Source organism: Glossina fuscipes, unplaced genomic scaffold (assembly GCF_014805625.2).
Source record: "Glossina fuscipes isolate IAEA_lab_2018 unplaced genomic scaffold, Yale_Gfus_2 0, whole genome shotgun sequence".
NCBI lineage: Eukaryota > Metazoa > Arthropoda > Insecta > Diptera > Glossinidae > Glossina > Glossina fuscipes.
Genome location: NW_023998414.1, coordinates 23,585,022 through 23,608,117, shown reverse-complemented (window position 1 = coordinate 23,608,117; position 23,096 = coordinate 23,585,022). Strand labels below are relative to the sequence as shown.

General features: G+C 32.2%; 1 protein-coding gene across 4 annotated transcripts in view; it reads left to right on the top strand.

The window, feature by feature from the left end:
* LOC119632496 (protein yippee-like CG15309) overlaps window positions 1-23,096 on the top strand; it is a 32,311-nt gene that overhangs the window by 7,086 nt on the left and 2,129 nt on the right. The window contains exons 1-2 of one of the 4 annotated variants that reach the window (XM_038025460.1): window positions 21,787-22,249; window positions 22,353-22,435. The exons of 1 other annotated variant lie outside the window; for it this stretch is intronic. The gene's annotated coding sequence lies outside the window, so the exon portion shown is untranslated. Of the gene's footprint in view, window positions 1-5,827; window positions 6,033-20,513; window positions 21,397-21,786; window positions 22,250-22,352; window positions 22,436-23,096 lie in introns of those variants that run through there. 2 more of the 4 variants (XR_005246800.1, XM_038025619.1) reach the window with 2 other exon arrangements.

Genomic DNA, 23,096 nt, shown 5'->3' with positions numbered 1-23,096 from the left:
TAGAAAATATTTTTATCGATATTTATGAATATTTTAGGTATGGAAATATGTTACGGCAATTCATTCTGATATATTCACTTTTTCCGAAATACCAGGTATAAAGAGTAAGGAGCACACACACACACACACACGCATGCACACACACGCACACAGTTAGTCGTCCTGGACGGACTTACTTTTTCTGTTTCGGACTGCATTGAATTGAAAAAAAAAAATACAGATTAAATTACGTAAACGATTTAGTTGACCTGAAGTGAAAAGTGAAGCACTAAGCTATAAAACAGTTAGAATGGGGTTTGCGAAAATTGCGTGTAAGAAAATTTCATCTTGAAAAATATGTGGATAAATAAGTGACATATAGCGAAAGAAATTCGGAAAGTGATTTTTAATTTGGGCTCGGGAATATTTTCCGATTGCGACGTCCTCTACAAATCTATATTTATGCTTCTGATTATCACACGGGCTCAAATAGGTGCAGTCAATATTTAGCAGATTAGAGGATCTGCAAAATTAATATGCGTGAAAATGGATAAGACGACCGCCATGGTGTCCATGACCTATTCGACAATTGACCCGAAAACGCCATGGACGATAATAAGTCATATTTCGAGTATTAAGATTTGTAAAAAGTAATTTTTCAATAGATTTGAAATTTTCAAAAAAAAAAAAAAAAAAAAAAACTGACAGAACTTATTTATACACCTATCAATACACTGCGAACATTGTATGAGAGAGGCGGGTCAATCATAAATTATTTTTTCCAATATGAGTTCAATGTTTATATAATGAAAATAAGGATAATACGTAATATATGCAAATATTAAGGCAAAAAAAAAAAAAAAAAAGGCGGGAATATGGGTTTTAAGTCGAATGCTTATTACTGCCGTTTAATAAGCGGTATTTCAGTTAGCCTAAGCAAAAAATGTCTACTTGTTGCCTTATTATTGCTTTTTCTGTACATTTTCGCAAAAATTCGAAATTTTATACAGATATATATTGCCTGATGTAAAGGAAACAAGCGGACTGTATTATTGGACATTTTTTAAAACTGTACAAATATTGACATTGAAGGCATTTTAAGGAATTCTGGGCGGGAAAAGCAAGTATTTTGATGATTATTTTTTAGTCAAATTGGATTGATTCGATGATTGAGAATTTTGCGTGTATTTTGATCAGCGACATCTATTGGTGAAAATGATGTAAAGAAATAATGCAAAGTATCAATGTACACGACGGTTAAATTCGATGATTTCGACTGTTTTCTGTAGAGAAATTATCTAGTGTTACTGAGTTATTTAGTGTATATACATGATGCTAATCGTGGAACGGTTAAAATTACTGCCGAAGTCCATCAAATACTTTTAGAAGCTTAGCTTGATGCGCTGCTTCATTATCATATGCCAAGTGTTGATTTTGGTTTCAATGGATTAAAAATTTTAATTTCGATGTCGGCCTGGAGGACGGAAAAAGTTGAAAGACAATGACCACTCGGCTCAACATGATATTGTTTCATTACATTTTTGAAAAATTAATGGCAATACATATAAATGCCCAGAGATCAAATTTACTTTCGTGTCATTTTGAAAAGGCCTCTTAAATGTATTTCTTCTTCTTTTTGTTATATATATATATATGTACTTGCATTCATGCTTAATTAGATCATTCGTTTTATGAACATTTATAAATGTTACATTGTGCGCGTCATGTATTCGTTCATTGTTTAAGAAGTGTGATGAACCAGGCATACTTTAATTTCAACAATAGTGTCATATATAGAAATAAAGGTTCAAAAATAACCCATCTAGCAAATTAACAAACGCAAACAATACAAAAAGACTTTTTTTTTTTTTTTTTTTAAATTTTATACTTAAAGGATTTGTGTGTATATTAATTAAGTCATTCCGTTTGATCAGAGCTTGAATCATATACCACAGTACCTCGCAGGCATATGCATACACACTTAATAAACTTTAAAGAGATTGGCAAGTTTCTGAAATATATACCATATGTATATGTATATATACATGTGCAGTCGAGAAACTCCGACTCATACACGCATTCTTACTTGTTGGTTCTTAGGCTGCAATTATCAATATAATGCGAGTTTTCTCAATAGCAATCTGAGTTTCGAGTGTAATTTGGACATAAGCCTATCCTGTTTAGGAGCGGGGTCCCTTATTATAAATTCAGGAAAGAAGAGAAAGTATGGTGCAGTGCAGTTTGTTTGTAGACTTTTGTAGGCCATAAATTCAATGAAATTGCCTCAATTGCCTTCGTTGACACGCCTACACTTGAGAAGTGCATGTCATTTTAAACGACAGATATCCAAGATTCGCCTTTAAAGCTTATGTAGATTTCCTTTCATTTATTTGTTTTGCTTTTTTTCTTTTTTTGCATTTTTTGTCTTGATATGGGGTTTTATTGTATACGAGAGAGCCATTTAGTATGCGCATCGTATTTCTTCAGGGAGAGACCAAATGGGTATCCAATTTTTGTTTTTGTTTGTTGTGTTGTGTTGTGTTGTTTCATGAATACATACAATGAGGAATAACAACTTTATATATATATATATATATATACATGTATATAAATATATATATGTATGATGCGATGTTATAGTTGTTGGCTTTGTTTAAAAATCTTTCAACTTTTAAGAGTCAAAAAAACTTTTATTGTCTAATAGCGCAAGTTTTCTCGGGCGATGTTTTGATCTGTGTTTGTGTGCGTTTTTTTGCCGTTAATGTTTATATTAAATGTAATTATTATGTATTAGCATTTAAACTTTTATTTAATTATTGTAAATACCTAATTCTTTATGCCGAAAGAAGAGAGTAATGCCAAGCAAGTATATGTTGAGCAACAAACGATATATATATATATATATATATATATATATATATATATATATATATATATATATATGTATATGTGTGCAAATTTTTTTTTTATAAAAAATGTTAAGCTCTATGTATACATATAGGTTTCTTAGTAGTCCAAGCGTGTTAAGTCCTAAATACCGTAAATATTTATTTATGATTGCAGAAGCAGAAGTGATCTAATGAATGCAGAAGTGGTTTCGATGTATTGATTATGGCTTAATATTTTTTAGACTTTACAATATATATAAATGTAAACATATGTTACTTCTTTTGGGCTTACATTTAGATATATAATGGTATCTGTAGGTGCATACGTTCAGTTTTCGATTGGTACTAGTTGCCTTGTTGTATTCCAATGCAACAACAACAACAACAAAAACAACAATAATAATAATAATAATAATAATAATAGCAACAACAGTAAAAATATTGTGTGTGCTGCGATTGTCAGCAATAGGTAGAGCAATAGCAACAGCTATGTATTCCGTAACTAAAACATTGACTCAAAATAAACAGTTGTATGCGAAACGTTCTGGCGTGCAGTCACACACAGTTAGAAATTGAAAAGTATGTTGCGTGTTATATGTGCGAAAAAAAGTCTACTTATTTATTCAATTCAATATTCATATTCATATAAGTGCAATAACTTTATTTTATTAAGATTCTCCTAAAACAATAATTACAAAATAAGGCAAAAAAAAAAAAAAAAGAAAAGAAAAAAAATTTGAAAAGAAAAAAAAGTTATCGAAGAGAGGTATTCTTTTTTTAATTTTTATATATTTACAGCTGCAAAGTCTGCAAAAGTGGTTTTGTTTTGAATTATTTGTGTCGCTTACACTTAAGTAGCGTAAGTACGTACATATGTGCATTAACTATATTTAATATTTCGTTTATATTTCTTCTCGGACACATACACAAAAATGTGTATGTGTGTGCATATATAAATTTTTATTAAAGAAAAGTTTTATTTTGTTCGTTTGTTTGTAAGATCTAGGAGCTGCTTATATTTTGTGTTGTCCTGAAAACATAAATTTTCGTCTTTCTTTTTGTTTTATAATTGTGTGTTTATCATTAGCCATTAGCCAACAAATTTTTATGGAAAATTTATAGATCGTTGCACTAAATGTTTATTGTTGTTGTTCTTCTTTGTTTTTTTTTTTTTTTTGTTTTTCTTATATCCATCATCAAACGATGAGAGATATATTCATTTTGTCAACACGTTCGCAACGCCTCGAGAGATCTCACAAACCATATATATTCTCTTGACATGTCTGTCTGCCCGTCCGTCCGTCTATGTAATGTCCGTTGAAAACATTCTCACTCTTAAAATTTGGCAGAAATATTGGAAATTCTATCACGCCGATCAGTTTGGAAAATGAACTAAATCGGTGGAAAGCCACACTTACAGAGTACCACATGAACTAAGGACAACTTTGATTTTCAAAAGAAAAAAGAATTTTGGTTCTTTGTTCATTACTCATAGACTAATTTGTGGGTGATGCGGTAATGAGAAATTGACCATGCCCACCCAATATTATAATGTGTCAAAATTAGATTTTTGTTTCAAAACACATAACAGTAATTCCGAACACATCTAATTATATCCGCTTGATAGTCGATTCATCTGAACGTCTGCCCGCTCATGTAGTATCGGCGATAAATATTCGCATGTCGGCAAAATTGAAAATGTCTATCTATAAATTTGCAAAAGACACATTTTTCATATTAAACACCTAGGAACACCTTTACTTTTCATGTATTTTTCTCGTTGCTGATAAACTACAACAGATACGTGATATAAATTTCCATAAAACTATTCGACAAACATAGAAAAAAAAAAAAAATAGCCACGTCCAACCAATATTATGAAATGTAAAAAATTATATTTTAAGGGGAACGGCGATGGGCATAAAAGATTCGGTCGCAACCGAATATAATTATCTTACTTGTCTTTTTTTTTTTTTTTTTTTTTTTTTATAATGCGTTTATGTATGAAATTGTTGCTGTCGCTGTTGTTGTTGTTATTGTTGCTTTTGTTGTTCTACTTTGGAACTCTAGAAAATATTGTACCCACTTGATTCAGGTTTTTCGTGTTATAAAGCGCATTTCACACATACATGCTTAAAATATATAATATACGCGTTCCGCGTAGAATTGTGTCAATATTTAAATAATAAATGATATTCAGACGAAAGTAGTTTTTATATCAATTAAATGGATCATATATTTGTGTTATATCTCTCTTATTGTATTATATTTCTTAATAGGATTTCCATTGCTTTAGCACAGCACAGATAGCATAGCGATGAACTTTTCTATCTAACAAGCGCAAGTGATTTTCTTTCTCAGATTCGATAAAATGCATGCTGCATTCACGATCATGAGTGTGTGAGGTGTGTGATTTAATACGACAATCGCTTCTACAATTACACTTATGATCCTTTGTCATCTACGAAAGTTTTGATAATTGTTAAAAATAATTTTTTATCATTTTTTTAAAAATTGCCTCTTGGGTATCGACGAAGTGGGGGAAAAGTTTTATTTGCAAAAAATATTCATTCAATATGAAACATGAACAAAGTTTCTCTTCTTAATTTATGGATAAGAGATTTTGCTGTCGTAATAGTAATAATACAAAAAAGACTCGAAATTTTTGCAGATTTGTTAATCCAAACAGTAGACTGTGCAGAATTCTTGCGAAACATATTTCTACAATGGAAAACTGATATTTTTGTATGGTATGAAAACAAGAAAGAAAATGATATTCGGTCGTGATCGAATCTTTTACACCTAGAACAGTGATCCTAAAAAAAAAAAAAAGAAAGGAAACGAACTAAATTTTTTCTATTTTCAGAATAAATGTGGAAACATATATGGTGTATGTGATGCACTTTATGAGTAATGGGCGAAAAACACGGAAAGTAAAAGTGTACGTAGTCCAGGACTTTGGACATTGTAGCGTGTTCTTTGAAAAGTTTGGGTCACTTTCATCATATGTCTTCCTTTTTTTTTTGGGAGACGGGCCGATGAATGAAGCTTAAGTGCATTTCGTATCTGCATCTGTTCAGATATTGAGGGGTTTTTGAAGTTTGTCTCTGCACGTTAGAAAAGTTTTGAAAAGAAAAATTCAACTTTGATATCCTCTAACATAAGGTAAGCGCGGTGGATTTTTCCGATTTTTATACAAATGTTACAGCATCGCCTATAGAATGAACATATATTTGAATTTCTGTAAATTTATCAGCTGCGGTTTATGAATAATGGGCAAAAAAACAATTTCTTATTTCTTTTGATAAATAGACGTGTCCGCACTTAACGTAGTACTGTAGGAGTGTCCTTCAACCGATGTTGCCCATTTTCAATAGCAGCCTGCGTGCCAAATTAAAGGTCGATAGCTTCATTTTTCCGATCAGAACAATGCTTACAACAGAATGCATTACACGGAAAGACAGACGGACATGCTTAACTCGATTCAGAATTTGACGCTGGATCGCTCATCGTCGTTCGCTTACTTCATATATAAATTTTCTTGTTCGATTTCTATATCTATCTCCCTTTCGAGTGTTGCGTTTTGAAAAAATTGTAGAATGCACAGCAGGTACCAATTGAATTACCGTTAATACGCGCATGATGATATGGAAATAGTTTTCCATTGATTTAAGCATGCCCATCTGGCTAATGTCTGTTTTAAACATTCTCCTGGCCGCAAAAATGAAGCTATTAGCTTCAAGGCTGGCAGTAACATTGGAAGTTCTTGCACGCAGGTTGTTATTGGTCGAAGGGCATGCCTATGGTGATACGTAACGTGAGGACATGTCTGTTTTTCAAAAGGATTAAAAAATTGGTTTCTTGCTCATTAGTTAAAAGCCACAGCAGATAAATGTATGAGTAATGCCCGCCCAACAGTGGGACACAATTTGGCCAAACCTAACCTATATTATAGTGTATGAAAATTTAATTTTTTTTTATAATACTTTTATGACGCAGAGAAGCAAGCATGAAAAACCCCACAAAGCAAATTCGAAATGCAAATAAGTATATCCGTCTGTCCGTCTTTTCATCTGTTCGTCTGCGCAGCTGAGTGATATCTGTGTTCAACATACTCCCGCTAGCGAAAATGAAGTTATCGCCTACAACTTTTGAAGTAACGTAAACTTTCCGAGGGCACGCCTAGCAAAAAACTTTTATAATGAAAGCAGAAAATCTCGGCGCCGCCATTTCATGTTATACAGCATGGAAATTAAGCTCTTTTATTTGTTTGACTTCATTTTTAAGATGACGGTGATGGGCATAAAAGATGCGGTCAGGACCACGTATAATTCTCTTACTTGTTAAAATTAAATTATTTACTTTTCTAATGCAATCAAAATGAATATAGAAGTGTAACTGCAAAGAATTAACTCGTATTATAAATATGTTAGAAGATTTGCGGCTGGGAAGTGGTGAAGTGCAGAAATCTGCTATCTAGAATATGAAACCTATCATGAACGTGTTCTTACCCAAGTTCACGATCTTTTCTGCTAGCGTAGCTGATTTGATCGTCACTTACTATGAAGCATTGCGCTCTAACATTTTGTAAAATGCTGCGTTATTGATGATCAGATCAGAGAGAAAGTAAGAGAGCGAGCGTGAGTGAAAGAAAGAGAGGAAGAAGGTGGCAAAAGGTGATTGAGGGAGCGAGAGAAAGAAAGAAAGAAAGAAAGAAAGAAAGAGAGAGAGAGAGAGAGAGACAGAGAGAGAGAAAGAGCGAGAGAGAGAGGTACAACTTCATAATTCTAATAAGCAAACGTCGTCGGTTATTTTTAAAAAAGACACTTGAAAGAGCTTTTTATAGAAAAAAGAGCCATTTTAACAAATTCAGGAAAATATGCGGGAAAAAGAGAAATGTAATAAACAACTTGAATCATTTTATTTGTGAAATCATTTAAACTACTTGTAAATATTTTTACTAATTACTCTTCTAGCTGTCTAAGTGCAGTTACACTTGTTATTATCGTCAAGAGGGCATTCCAATAGTTAACAAATGAATGCGAAATTTGTAAATAATTTGTAAATAATTTCGCATTTGCTTGCTATTGCTGTTGCTTTCAAAAAAAAACACTCTTTTAGACCAGATTTTTAAATTAATGTACTCTCAATATCAATATCTCTCTCTTTCTCTCTCTCTCTGATTTAGGTCAATTGTACCATTTTCAAATGGAAAGGATAGGCAATCTTTTATAATTTTCGTATTTCAATATTCACGTCTTCCTATACTCGTCCAATATCCGTCTGAGTAGCCGAAGGCGAGGAATCTCGACTAGTAAGTCAATGGTTGTGGGTTCGAATCTCAAGTGCGGTAGAGTTTTTAATAAAAGCCGATAGCCTTAGATGCTAGTGCTTTTAAGAGTTTAGTCTTAGAATTTATTTCTCTGGCGAAATTAATAGTAATAATAATAATAATAATAATATATTCCCTTATACTTCCCTTTGGATATCGTATAAAATAAAAATTCTATTTTTAATCAAAATTGTCCGTTTGATGGAGATTTGATCCCATTTATTATCCATACATCAAACTAAAATATTAATAAAATCTTTTTAATAGTAAGATAATGCTACTACTTAAGCCGAACTGATTGGAAACGTAATAGATAAACAAATTCCTCTTATAGGTATCTTGCTATCAAGTGTTATAGATAAATTTTAGAAAAAAAAGAAGTAAGTAAGAGAAACGTCTTAAGGTGTATTGTCGATAGTTGCTACTAAAAAACCGGTTCATGCAAACAGGCTGAACTTTTGAATGATTCAGTCAATCCGTCCAATTTGTTGTTTTAGATCAGAAATAAATTAAAGTGTTTACCTGTTTTGCCGTTCATCGTTTATAATGAAAGCAATAAAATCTACCTGAAGCAATATACTTTCAGTGATATTGTAGGCGTGTCAGTTGAGCGATCTATGCTGTACGTATATTATTGTTGTTTTAATCTGCGGATCACAATCATATTGAAATATTTGAAATAGTCAGCGTTGCTTTCAAGCTCTCCTCTATCATCAAGAAATTCTCCTGAATGAGATGACAAAAGGTAATTGCTAGAGCGAGACGGGCGGATGGACATGACGGAATTGAGTACAAATTAGGTTGATTACAGAGTGCCATCATCATTGTAGTTGGTGGTTGATGGTTCGAAATAAAGGTTTTGAATCTTTTAAATGGACAAGCATGGATTAAATAATATTCTATATCGTATTAAAATATAATGTGTCTGATATCAGAAATAGTTCAGACTGTATCGTATTTTTTTTTTTTTTTCTAATTAATTATTTTAATAGCTTCTTTCATAAATGCTTTGTTCCTCTAACTATGCTTAATATAATCTTTTTCCGATAAGTTCACGTAGGATAGGCATACTCTAGGTAGGGCATGTATGTTTAAAACAAATGTAATAATTATTAAAAAAGATGGGGTACAACCAACCCTCTGGTACAAATTCTGGATTTCTTGTTTACAATTCCCGAAGCTTAGTTCAAAATTACATGCACACTTAATTACATAAATATGCTGGTGATTGTGTGCATCTTCTTTGCTTTTGTTTAGATTTTTAATATACGTTTACTCATTTTTCTTCAGTTATATGCTGGATTTTCTTGTTTTATATTCAATTATATATATATACACATAAACATAAACATATACATATATATGTACATATATATATATATGTTGAATGTATATAAAAAGCTACGACAAATATATATGGCGCTGTTCTTTTGCCGTATTTATATAAAAGTTCATTAAACGTTTATGTTTATGGCTTGTCGTGCTGCGAAAGGCAACTCAACTGAACTAAAGCAGCCAAACTAGTACTGGCAGCAATAACAACTACAATAACAACAACAATAACAACAACAATAATAACAAGACAGCTAAAACATATTTCGAAACCATAACAAAGCAACAGCTGTTTATGAAAACAAACTTGCACACACTCGCAAACTCATACCCCACACATTATATTATATATTTTTTTTGTTGGGGTCTTTGACATATCGGCACGTTTTTTTTTTCCTATTCTCTCTTTCAACTTATATATATACATATATATATATATATATATATATGGGAAAACTTGATTTCTTCCAATTTGTTTTTGCTTTGTTAGAATATTTCTGCGTTAAATAGTGATGTCAAAGCTTACAAATATTCTGTGTATTTAGTTGGTTCAGGTCCAAGTCAAGTTTATATTTTATATTAAGGTTTGAGGATGAGTTTCTCTTAAGGGGCAAATATCGTTTCTCTTATATTCAATGAAAGTTTTACTTCTTTCTCTCTCTCTCTCTCTCTCTCTCTCTCTCTCTCTCTCTAACTCTAACTCTCTCTAATCTTTTCAAATAATTAAATTTTCTTACATTTTTATCTCAATCCCCCTTCTTCTTATCCTTTTGTACCTAAATTATTTTGGAAGTCTCATGAAAGTTAACATGATAATCGAGTTACATTGTGACAGCTAATATGGATGTCTCTGGTATTCTTCGGTTTTGATCAAGACGTTTATCAAAAGATAGATTTTCAAATAAGAAACTTTCTGTAAATTTTCACATTAAGGGTTCAGAGTTGAAATTTTAGACTCTACAATAGTAATGTGCCTTAGCGAGAAGAGTCGACTTTATCGGGAAAATTGTTTTATAAATTATTGCGAATAGTGGCGATTGCGTGGCCAAAATTTCAGTTAAGGACGTTCAGTAGTAGTTAAGACTAGATATGTTTATGATGGTGTATGCAAAAATATTGAATTATACGTGCATCAATCACGAAAACAGCAAGCGGTTTAGACTTACCATGACAAGTTTTGATCGACTCTCGCGCAATCATGACCGTCTACAAGAAATTATAATTTGGCGGTCTTTTCCAGATTTCATTCTGATCTTTTTATAAAGCAGGAAAGTTGTTTTAAAAATTGTAGATTGGGTTGTTTCTGATTTATGCGTAATATGATTAATAACTTACGGGGCGTCTCCTGTACGCGCAACACGGAATTAGTTAGAAGCAAATGGTTAATGGTCGTAGCCTAATGGCTCGTCCGCACGATAAGATGTGCGACTATGACCACTCACTCACTGAAAGGCTTGATTCCGCGAGCACTGACTTGGTTGGTGGTCGCAAGTCTTACATCTGCTCGGCTATATGACCACTACAGAAGATGATTTCATATATATTTTGCCGTTTACAATGTCTGTCCGCCTGTCCGTCGGTTTGCGTATTGTATATCGTTGCAAATCGTCAAATTAATTTAAAAACTTCAAGCCTAACACATATCAGCTTTGTTTAATGCCAAAAGCTAAGCGTCCGATTGGGGATTATATGCTGAAAGACACGCCTTCGAAAGATTAACAATTTATGTATATAATTCACATATAATTCACTTAAGATGTATAAGGGAACATCATTGAATTTAGCAAAAATTATTAGTAAATGTCTCATAATCACAACGTAACGTAATCATTGAAAAGATACTGCATACCTTAAGAAAGTGTTGCCTCAAGAAGCGGTTAATAGATAGATTTAGAATTCTCGGTAAAACATAAGCAGTTTCTTGAAACTGCAACATTGTCATACCTACGCGTAGAGTATCCCATCACATGTTATATGCATGGCGAGACTATCTGCTAAATCAGACAGCAAGTGTTTGGCGAACATTTTATAATTTTGGACACTGTATGATGTTTCGAAGCAGTGAATGTATTAGCGATTCATAAGAATCCTAAAATTGGCGGAGTAAGAGCAAGGGCGGGTACAATAGATTTTTTAGGTCGCCGTACGGATTGCCTACACAATTAATAATAATAATTTATACTACATATGTACGTATGTATGTATAAATGAATGTACGTATAAATGCCTATGTATATCTTATTTATTAAATTTTCTGATAAGTTTCGTTTATTTGTTTACATTTCATATTTAATTTTTTTCTTCAAGTATCTACACTAGACATTGGTACGTGTATGTCTTACGTGAGCGTATGTGTCTGTTTATAAATATATAACCAGCAGTTTGCTTCTTTTGTGTATGATGTGTTGTCTGCTTTGTGAATAAATAAATGTGCATGGGTGTGTGTGTGTATGCACAAGTGTTTGTCTCGGTTTATACGCCACAGTGTCTGCTCGCAAAGAGCTGTTGAAACTTTTTTCAGACGCCAGTCTCCAGTATCTGTGTGTTTTTTCTTTTTTCCTTCCATTTTCAACTATTTATGTGGTTGCGTTTTCTTTTTAATATCTTCTTTGTCTTCTGAAATGTTGAAATTTGTTTTTATATAGTTTCTCAGTGGGGAATTTAATTTTAATTTAGATTTTAAAGCGAAAAAGAAAAAAAAAAAAAAAAAGATTAATTTTCTTGTCATTTAGTTTCGTTGATGACACTCCGGTTATGTTGCAACCAAGTGGTTAATTTAGTTTAAGCGTGATTAACTTCTTTGCCATTCAGGGATGTAATTTATTTTACATATAAAACAAAGGATAATTTTGTAATCATAACGACCCCCCTCTTCCCCCCCCCCCCCCCCCCCCCCCCCCCCGGGTCCATTTTGAATATATTCTAAAATATTCTTTTTAGATCGTCACCGTCTATGCACATCAATTTGTTTGCCTTTATCTACAGATGTGCGCGCGTTCATCATCATCATCATCATACATAATACATACATATGTGTATATGAATGATGTTCAATTTACATAAAGTTTATTTCTTTTTCTTCTCACGTGCTATGCATATTAAAGGCTATGTGCTATAAGGCATATTCATGCATATGCATGCATTATCGTATAAGGCATATGCATATATTTTATCTTTTCTTTTTATTATTTTCGTCTTCTCTTATATCATCAATAGGGTCGGAAAGGATTTTACTTTGATAGCATGTTGACGTATCCACACGGTTGCTCGTTAATCGTAGTGCTTTGACTATTAGCTTAGCTGAGATATGCTCGACCTAGATGCAAATGAAGTGATAGTTCTCGTAAGTTCTTGTATGTGGTTTTTTTTTGTGCCCGTTACACCATTTGTGATAGTATGATATACTTTTTATTGCACTGATCGATTCAGTAGCGTTTTTTGAATCGATCCAAGGTTATCTGTCAATCCGTCCGTCCGTCTGTCTAATCGCCTGACGCTTGTCCATGTAGATTTGTGTTCAACCGACAAGTCGTACTTTTTGAAATATTTGGATGGAATGATTCGCATCGGTCCGTTTTTTCGACCACTTCCTTTAAAACGCCTTAATTTGAAAAGTCGTTATATGAAAATAAAATGCAATTTTTGAAATTTTTCGATAAAACTTGTTTTGCAATTGCACTTCTTTGTTGTACATTGGCATGAAAAATTTAGTTCGGCTGGGGCGGCCTTTTGAGCCCTTTTTCATAGAATCGTTAGTACAAAAATGAAATCTTTATATAGTAAAAAAATTTAATTTTCAATATTTTATGGTGAAAATTGGTTTATAATAGTAAATTGATGAAGAAATCAAACTTACCAAATTTGGACTGAGTAGGTCTATTTTTTGGATATTATCGCTTATAGAGATTCTCTGAAAATGTAGACCATTCTTTGTCAAAAAAGCCTGATAGTTAATGCTTTATGATGAAAATTTGTTCATCAGAGTCATTTGACATAAAAATTAAGTGGGTAAAATTTGAACCATATTTCTTGGAGCCCACTTCGTATAAAATTTCTCATAAATAATAGTCTCTTCAGAAACAACTTTAATTTTTGATATTTAATGATAAAAATTATCGGGAAAAAATGAACACTAGGGAATTAGGATTGCATAGGTCTACTTTTTTGACCTTACCGTATATAAGGGTTATCATAAAAAGCAAGCCCTTATATGAAAAGAATATACAACTTTTAGTTTTAAGCAATAAATTAAGTTTGCTAAACTTGGATCACATCATATTATGTTTTGGACGTTCTCCGATTTGCAAGTTTTCATGGAAAGTATATTTTTGCTTGAAAATAATGTGTAATTTTTGATGTAGTATTCGCCAAGATGAGCGAATAGTTCTATTTAGCGAACTGGGGTAGGGTATTTAGTGGTCGGCATTGTCCGACGTTAGTCTATAAAGCGCCTTAAAAGTGTGCCTCTTAGTCAGTTAGGGCGCTTAGAAAAAATCGTATTTCTTATATTGCTCAAGTTTTTTTTCCACCTTTTAGCTGACCTAAATGGAAGGTTTCTTCGTGTGCTACATTATCGCAAGGATTCTGATCAGTTAGGTTTCTACAGTCCATAGATTCGTTCCAGCTTCGTCCCGGAAAATTCTCTAAAGAAATATTTATAGTTCTAACATGGCAGGCCTTACGTTCTCCGCTGTTATCAATAGACCTGACATATTGTTTCAATCTTATTACTATATATAAATATTGGTTATTTTGCGGACAGTCTTAAAAGATCAACAAAGCATCGAATGTCGAAAAAAAACATCGACAGTAGCAAATTTCGACTCCTAATAAATAAGGCACTTAATGATATTTCATAGTCGACCTTTTTCGATTATAATTTTTACTTACTTGATGATATTCTTTGGTAAAAACAGGTATTGTATAAAAGCGTTTGCATATTTTTAGGTGTCAAATGTAAACATTTGTGTTGACTATTTTTATGAGTAAAGTACATGGTATAAAAGCTTTTGTATATTTTGAGGACTATTTTCAGAAGCAAACTATTACCATGTGCAGGTGATAGACGAAATAGTATGAAGATATTTAATTTAGTGCATATGATTTTGTTTGTATTTACCTTTTATTTGAAATAGTAAAAGATATCAAGATAGTTTTTGCTTTTTAAATATTGATTCAAGCAATGTTTATTTGAAAATGTTTGCCTTAAATGAACGGCTTTCGATGTCTGTAAAAATGCAATTCTGGAACATAAATTTGTAGCCCTTTCTGCCCTCACTTTGCCAATCGCATGAATAAAAATGAAATGAAAAATGAGATCATTACGGGTTCTTAGGTTATTGGGGCAAAAAAAAATTATCTAACATGATTCCAAAAAAAAAAGTCAATTTTCTAGAGATTACACGATCATTGAATTTTTTTTCCAATAAATTGACTTTGGCACGAAATTTATTATATGTCGCATCACTTTGTTGTATGTATCATATCTATTATGGATCTTTCCTTATCAAGCGATCAGTGTTTGCTGATGACACTGCTAATTCAACCTGCACGCAATCTTTATTCGAATAGGTGCCTCTTTTTTTTAAATGCTTATCTTTTTTTACTTGCTTCACTTGATGGTAATAAAATTCTTTGGAAAAATGTAAGCAAATAAAAGAAAAGCGATTATAAAAATTATATATTATTCCTTTATTTGTTATAATACTCCAGCTTGGTTTTCCTTTCCCCTTTTCAGAATGGCCTCTGACTTCTTTATTTACTAATTGAAGTGGATAATGAAACTCTTATCTGCATAATAGATCATTGGGGCTTCTGCTTATCACCGTCAACTCTATTGAATTGCCCGCAAAGTCAGGTGTCCTTCAAGGTAGTCACTTAGGGCCATTTTTATTCATTCTGTACATCAATGATCTCTCTTCGGTGATTAAATCGAGTCATACCTCAATGTACGCAGATGATGTTAAACAGGTTTCTTTTCTCCACTCGTCTCAGCTTCAAACTGACTTGAAAAATTCGCTCATTAAATTTTACGAAATTAAATATAAAAAAAATGAATAAAATGTTTCCCCAAAGAGGAATTCATTCACTACTGAGTATTTGATCGGTTCACAGAAATTGGTACACGTAGTTTTGTTCTATTATATCTCGGTTTAAATGAAGCCAGATCATCCGAGCTAGTTCTCATTAAACTCTGGTCCAAAGAGTGTAACTGTCCTTGTATAAGAAAAACGCTACACATGAGATTAGTTAGACTAATACTCCTTCCTATAGGTGTTACGCCGATTCAATAGAATCCGTTTAAAAGCAATTCCTACTGGTTACTTACTGGGTGAGATAAATTTTACTGTCTCGAATCGTTTCTCTACGAGTTTTATCTTCTTGAAGCTTGAACTTTCCAGTTCGTTCAGAGTTGTGCAGAAAACTATTACTTAATCTCAATATCGAACTCTCGTTGATTCGCGTAATTTGTCTTATTTAAATTAGCTTGTAATCCTAACTCCTTGCGGTATTCTTCGACAATTAATTGAATTTGTTTAGTGTTATCGGTTGCCAAGCTTTCGCATGTTTGCAACGGTTTCGAGGTTCACCTACAACTCGAATCTGTACCGATTGCATATATGCCTCTGTACTTGATGTGTACATGCGTTTTTTTTCTTTTCTCTCTCTCTCTCTCTCTCTCTCTCTCTCTCTCTCTCTCTTTTATACATGAATTTTATTGTTTTTATAATTTTCGTCATTTTTTCTTCTTTCCTTTTCTTTACACACTTTGTATTAGTTTTTAATACTGATGAGTATAAGATTTATTTCTAAAGCTCAACTGAATTCGTCTGTTAATTTAGTTTAGCTCGATTTCATGTGCAAATGAATAAATAAAACAAGCTCTTAAAAATGATCTATCTATAATCTTACCCTGGCTGGCATTTTTCTACATTTAGTCTACATTCAATTTCTGGTTTCGAACTTGTTTAATTGTTTATGACAAAATTTTAAGATTAAGTGTTAACTTTTGAACAATATGTTGAAATTCACAGTACACAATCATATTAGCTGTACAAACAACATTTACCGTAAATATTGCTTTTTATGCGTTTTTTTGTGTATTGTCTCTCATTTTTATACCCATTACCGAAGGATGGGGAAGGGGGGGGTATATTGATTCTGTCGAAACGTTTGCGAAGGGTCGAACGAAACTTCAGAGGGCACATAAAGTATACATATTCTTGATCGGGATCAGCTTCTAAGTCGATTTAAGCACGTCCGTCTATCCTTCTATGCAGTGCAACGCCTATGGTAAGCATTCTCCTGACCGCAAAAAATGAAGCTATTCACTTTAAGGAAGTTCTTGCGCGCACATTCGTATTGAAAACAGGCGTAATCTATTAAAGGACACTCCTACAATACTACGTAACGTAAAGTCATCTCTGCTTATTAAAACAAATTGGAGAATGGTTTTGTTGCTCATTACCCATAAACTACAGTGGGCATTCTGTGGACGATGTTGTAGTACTTGTACAAAAATGGGTAAAATTCACCACGCCTACCATAAGTGTAAATTAAATTTTTGTTTTCAATATTTTTATGACGCGTACCAAGAAGTTTCAAAAGCCATTTATTTTAGATTGTGCCAATGGTAGTATAGAAGGGCTAAGAGATCATCTATTAAGCCCTATTTACTTTCCGTCCTGTGAAAAGTCCTATTATATTTTTGGTTTTCTTCTTTAGCAACATGGAATTTAATTTATCTCATAGCAGATAGAACTATCTGGATCCGGAAAAATGTACTGTAGAGAAAGGAATTAGTTACAAGAGTAAGTGATGTGTCAATTAGTAGATAATGGATGCTATTGTTGCGTTTCGTCGAGTTCTTGGCCAGCTTCAAATTCGAAATCTGTTCAAATAAATAACTCTCGTTCTCGCTTTCGCAAAAATAAATATATCGCTCACAAATTTAAAAATGGCGCGCATGCGCCCACACTGTGAATATCTTTGCCTTCCGTGCTTTTTTTTATTTCTTACTCATAAAATACAATGCCGCATACACCATAAAAATTTCTACTTTTATTTTGAATATAGAAAAAATCACCCCCGCGCCCATCCAATACTGCAAAGTATTGAAGAAAATATAGTTCTTTTCTTTTTCTTAGTTCTCTTTAGGAGAGACGGTGATGGGTACAAAAGATGCGGTCGCAATCGAATATAATCTTCTTACTTTGTTTTTTTTTTTTTATTACACGAGATTTTTGTATAGTTTTTCCTTAATCATCTTTACTGCAACTTTTATAGTTAAGGTTCTCTCAATAAGTAAATTATGTCCAAGTTATTGAGGAGAGCATATTACCGCATGTTGCTGTTGCTGTTTGTGTGTATGCCGTACTTTTTTTTCGATAATAAAAAAAAATTAATAAATAAAAATTTTAATGTTTTCTTCTATTTTCAACATTCGTTTTTTAAAAAGTAATACATTTCAGTTTCTTTTCACTTGCTATGTACAGATGTTGCAAACATTGATAATAACGATGGTAAGATGAAGCTTATAATATATATGCGTGCATATATTTCAGAAAAGAAATTTATTTTATCAACTGAATAAATAAATTATAGTGTATCGCACACAACTAGGTAGATGATAGTGTAGGCAAAATGTTGTGCAATAGTAAAGCAATAACAACAAACAATTCATTGCAAATCACTTTAATGCACAAATATTTCATTTATTTTTTAGAGATTATGTGATGAAACAGTTAAATATTGAAATATCTTTGCATTATTTTTTCATATTATCCGGTGAGTCGACATTTTTGAAACGCAACTGCCACAATACTCCCTCAGGAACGGGATTTTTGCCCACCAAATGTAAATGTGAAAATTGCAAAAACAGGTCGTAGGATGACATATGCATAGAAGGCGGCCATTTATTGACAAATCCATATATCGTTTAAAAGATAGTCGCGCTCTTTAAATAAAATGCGTTGAAAAATCTCATAGCGCACACCGGCTCTTAGTTCATCGGTTACAATCATTTTAGTGAAGGTACTTTTGTTATTTTTCAAAACAATAGCAAAAATCTCTTCAAGTAAAGCAGAGGCTTGACAAGTGTTATTTGGACTCTACTTTATCGCGAGAAGTAGTATAGAAGTAGTTTGCTGATTTTAAATCCGTTCGAACACCAATAAAAGATGTTGCCACCTTAAGATGATACCTTCAAGATTTTTGTAAATGGTAGTGAATATTTTTGATTGAGAGAGAGAGAGCTATTTTTGAAGTGAGTCGAAATGAAAAGGATTTTCTCATTCGATATGTGGCAATGGATGAAACATGAGCTCATTACAACAACCACGCCAAAATCAAGTCTATACTTGATCGAGTGGACTTTAATCAACGAAATAACGCAATAATCGTTTGCAAAGGTTATAGCGGCGATATTTTGCGTTGTGTTTTGGTATATTATGCATTGATCATCTCGAAAAGGAAGAAAGGAATTGTAAGGAAGGGAAAAAGTGCCACCAGTCGAGCACTACTACAATGGTTAATTGTAAAATTGCCGGAAATACACTTCGCATTGCTTTCACATCCACCGTATTCTTTAGATGCAACTCCTAAGGATTATTACCTATTGGCAACGCTTGTCGCAAAATGATATGGCATAGCCTACGAGAAGAGGTGAACGTCAAATCTGATAAGTATTGTGAAGGTTTGAACAAATCATTCTATAAGAAAGTTGTAGTAATGCTAGAGAACCAACATGTTAATGAATAAATTCCAATTTTACTGTTTTAGCCTACATTTGATCCTACGAACTTATTGAATAAGACAATTATCATTATTGTGTTGCAGTTATAATACGACTTCAAAAAAGTTGAGATGAGATGGTGTCTGTTTCCCACCCTCTATCTCTTTTTTTTTATATGTAATAGACGAGTATAGATTAAAGAAAAAAAAAAAAAAAAAAGAAGATAAATAAATAAATAAATAAATAAATAATGATGGTTTGCAACTTGTTCTCGCTCGGCCTTCCCCATTACGCTTCATTGCATTGATCAGGTTTTACAAGTTATATTTATTATAATATTTTCAAAAGTCTGAAAGTAAACCAATTCTCTGAACAACACACTTTTCGTATAAATATATGCCCAACACTTTGATAAGCAACGGTACCGTACCGATAATGCTTGATAATAATTTAATATAATTGATAACAGCTGGTTTATTCTTCTTCTTCAATTCGCATACGCACTATACTACGTTTAAGATGAGACACTTTTTCATTTATTTATTTATTTATTTACTTAATAATTTGTGTTTTTTTGTTTTTCTTTTTTTCTCAAAAACAGATGTTACATGTGCCTTGTATATATAAATCACAGCGTATACGCAAATACAAGTGTACAGTAATTTTTATTTAAACGATTAACTTACTCTTAAAATACTCTTCAATTATTCATAAGGAAGTAGTTGTGTTTACCTTTTACGATTTCTTCGTAATAAATGATTTTTTTTTTCTTTTCTTTTCTTTTCATTTCATTTCATTTATTTTAAATAAAGGTTTTTTAAAAAGAAAAAAAAATTTTTCTATTTCATTATTTTTTAGTGCATAGCTAGCCAGCTAGCCTTAGATAAGAAGTGTGTACAGTTATTGGTAATTAAACAAACAGTACTGTATATATACATGCTTGTGCAATATATACGTGTGTCGACATGTAAAATTGTACCTAATAAATTTATATTTACATATGAACATTTATATATATATATATATATATATGTGTGTGTGTGTGCGTGTGTGTGTGCTTATATGTATACGTGTGTCGCGTATGGTTTGTTTGTTTTTTTTTCTTTTTTTTTTTTGCTCTTAAATGTTGCGTTTCATTATTGGGTTTGGCATTCAATTGTTATCACTCTTGTTTTTTTGTTGTTGTTGTTGTTTTTGTAATCTCCTTTGTCTTCTCGGTTTATTTATTTAAATTGTTTTTGTTTTTCAGAAAATTTAATATTTAATCAACTGAGAAACTACGCGCAACAGAGCAGTCTGTTGGGAACAAAGAATTGTGCAGACAAAGGTTTTGTTCGTGTCTGCTTATGTTTATGTGTGTATGGACGTGTAAATGGAAATGTGTTTGCACATAATGTATATTGATGGTTGTGTATAGTGTTGCCGTTTTCGTTAAATTGGAATTATTATACACCTAAAGTTCAAACACAACGTTTATGCATTAACAACAAGAACAACAACAACAACAACAACATTAAGAATAATACCTTACGGCGGCGATACACAACATACTATTGTTATTATGATTTACTACAAACGAGATAGTATACGTTAGCACACGCATACACACACACACACAGACACACACACGCATACACACACACACACACACGTAAGTGCGTGCCGCTCTGTGTAACCAGTGATTAAAGAGTCTAGCGCAGATTCGATTGTCTTGTCTAGCTGTAGCTGTGGCTGTGTCGTGCGCTGCTAAAAAGGAAGATAAACAATAGCTCTAAAAAGCATTATATGTGTTTATATTTCTTTTCTATATAAACGTTGCGGGAGGTAAAGTAAATCCAGAAATGAAAATTACAAAAATATAAACAAAAACCAAAACAACAAAGAGGAAAAAGAAAGAAACGGCTGTAGAGATAATATTTTCATAAGCTCAACTCTCTTAACTTACTGTTGCTGTTTTGAATGACAGACTGGCTGACTTGCCTGTTAGCTGTTATGGTTGTTTGAATTTATGGTAGTGGTGCCGCTTGCGATCAATAACAATAATAACAATAATAATAGTAATAATAATACTATTGGATCGAGTGACGACGGTGGGTGCAGTTTTTGTTGTTGTAAAGAAAAAAAAAAAAAAATAATAGCAACTATAACAACAACAATAACAACAACGACAACAACAAAAACAGAAAAGAAAAATAAAAGAAGAAGACAATAATTATCAGTTGTGCAGTATTGTGTCCATTGTTCAGTGAGCTTTGTCGATATATACAGAGATAAAGCAACAAAGTTCGAGCTGATTGTAACTAATATACATATGTATTTATGTAAAAACCTGGCATACACGTACAAAATCATACAACACACAATAATCGTTCACTGAGAATAAAGAAAATCATACATACGTATATATATATATATATATATATATATAAATGTATATGTGTACGTGCGTGTGAGTACGTACGTTTGAATTAAATAAAAAAGTAAGAAAGAAATTTTAACAGTAACAGCAACAACACCAACAACAACAACAAGAACAACAATAACAAGATTAACAAAAAAAGGAAAGAAAAGACGAAACGTGCTAAACAAAAAGTAGCTGCCGTGCAAAGTGACGACAAGAGTAATAGCTTTGGTTTGTTTGCAACTGACTGACTGCACCAACTGAGTTTACGTTACTACTTTAGTCTGCAAAGTGAACGTACTAAAGTCGTTTCGTTTGAGCGTTTAGTGCACGCGCTATTATTATTATTATTATTATTATAAGTTTGCTTTTGAAATTACGTATCGCGTTTGGATTGATTGCTGCTTTCATTGCATTTCTCGCTCCAGTTATTAGTTATTGTGCGGAAGGCTCTCTCTCTTAGCTAGCTAACAGCAATCGCCTTCAATATTATATCTAGCTTCACTCCATTAAACGCAAGTCTTCTGCATAACTAAGCAAAGAAGTGATACGAAAACGTGTGAATTTTTTTTGTTCATTAGAAAGTAAGTTGTGCCTTCAATATTATATGCGATTAAAGAATGGATTAAATAAATTTGTGTTTTTTCTTCTTCTTCTTCTTCCTTCATTTTTTGAAATGTTTTTTAGATTTGCCGGAGAGGAAACGACGGACGATTTTAAAAAGCTTTGTGTTTTTTTAGAATTATTGAAATAATTCTAAAAGAAAGAAGGTAAACGGCGTATATTTGTATTCGTCTATCATGGGACAATGGGACAATCACATATAATCGAAGATATATTCCCTTTAATATCCAGTGCAAATAAATTTAGGCAATTGTAGGGTTGTGTCTCTCTCTCTCTCTCTCTCTCTCTCTCTCTAATATATTATCAATTTTAAGCAAGCAATGTTGATTTATCGAAATCCGCGAACATACATACATTCATACATTCATACATTCATACATTCATACATTCATACGTACATACAAACATACATACAAAAGGGAAAGAAAATATTAAAATTCAGCCGACATTGTGGCATTGACTTATTTGAGCAATTTTGAGCTGAGAATTTGTGATGTGATGCGTGTATATATCCATCCATCTATCTATCATTCCGTAATCGCAGTTTTAGAATCAAAAAAAGAATTTAATTTTATAGTAAAAAAAAGGAGAGGTACGCTACTTTTCATAAATGAATTTTCATATTATTAACCTTTCATTTGAAAGTAATTTGGAACAAACTTATTGTCTATATGAAAATAATATACCATATACTTGAAACAAGAAAAAAAAAAAAAAAAAAAAAAAAAGAAAAAAAAAAAACCTTTTAAATTTTTTAAAATTAAAAGAAATTTCATGCTTTTAAAAATAAAAAAAAAAAAAACACAT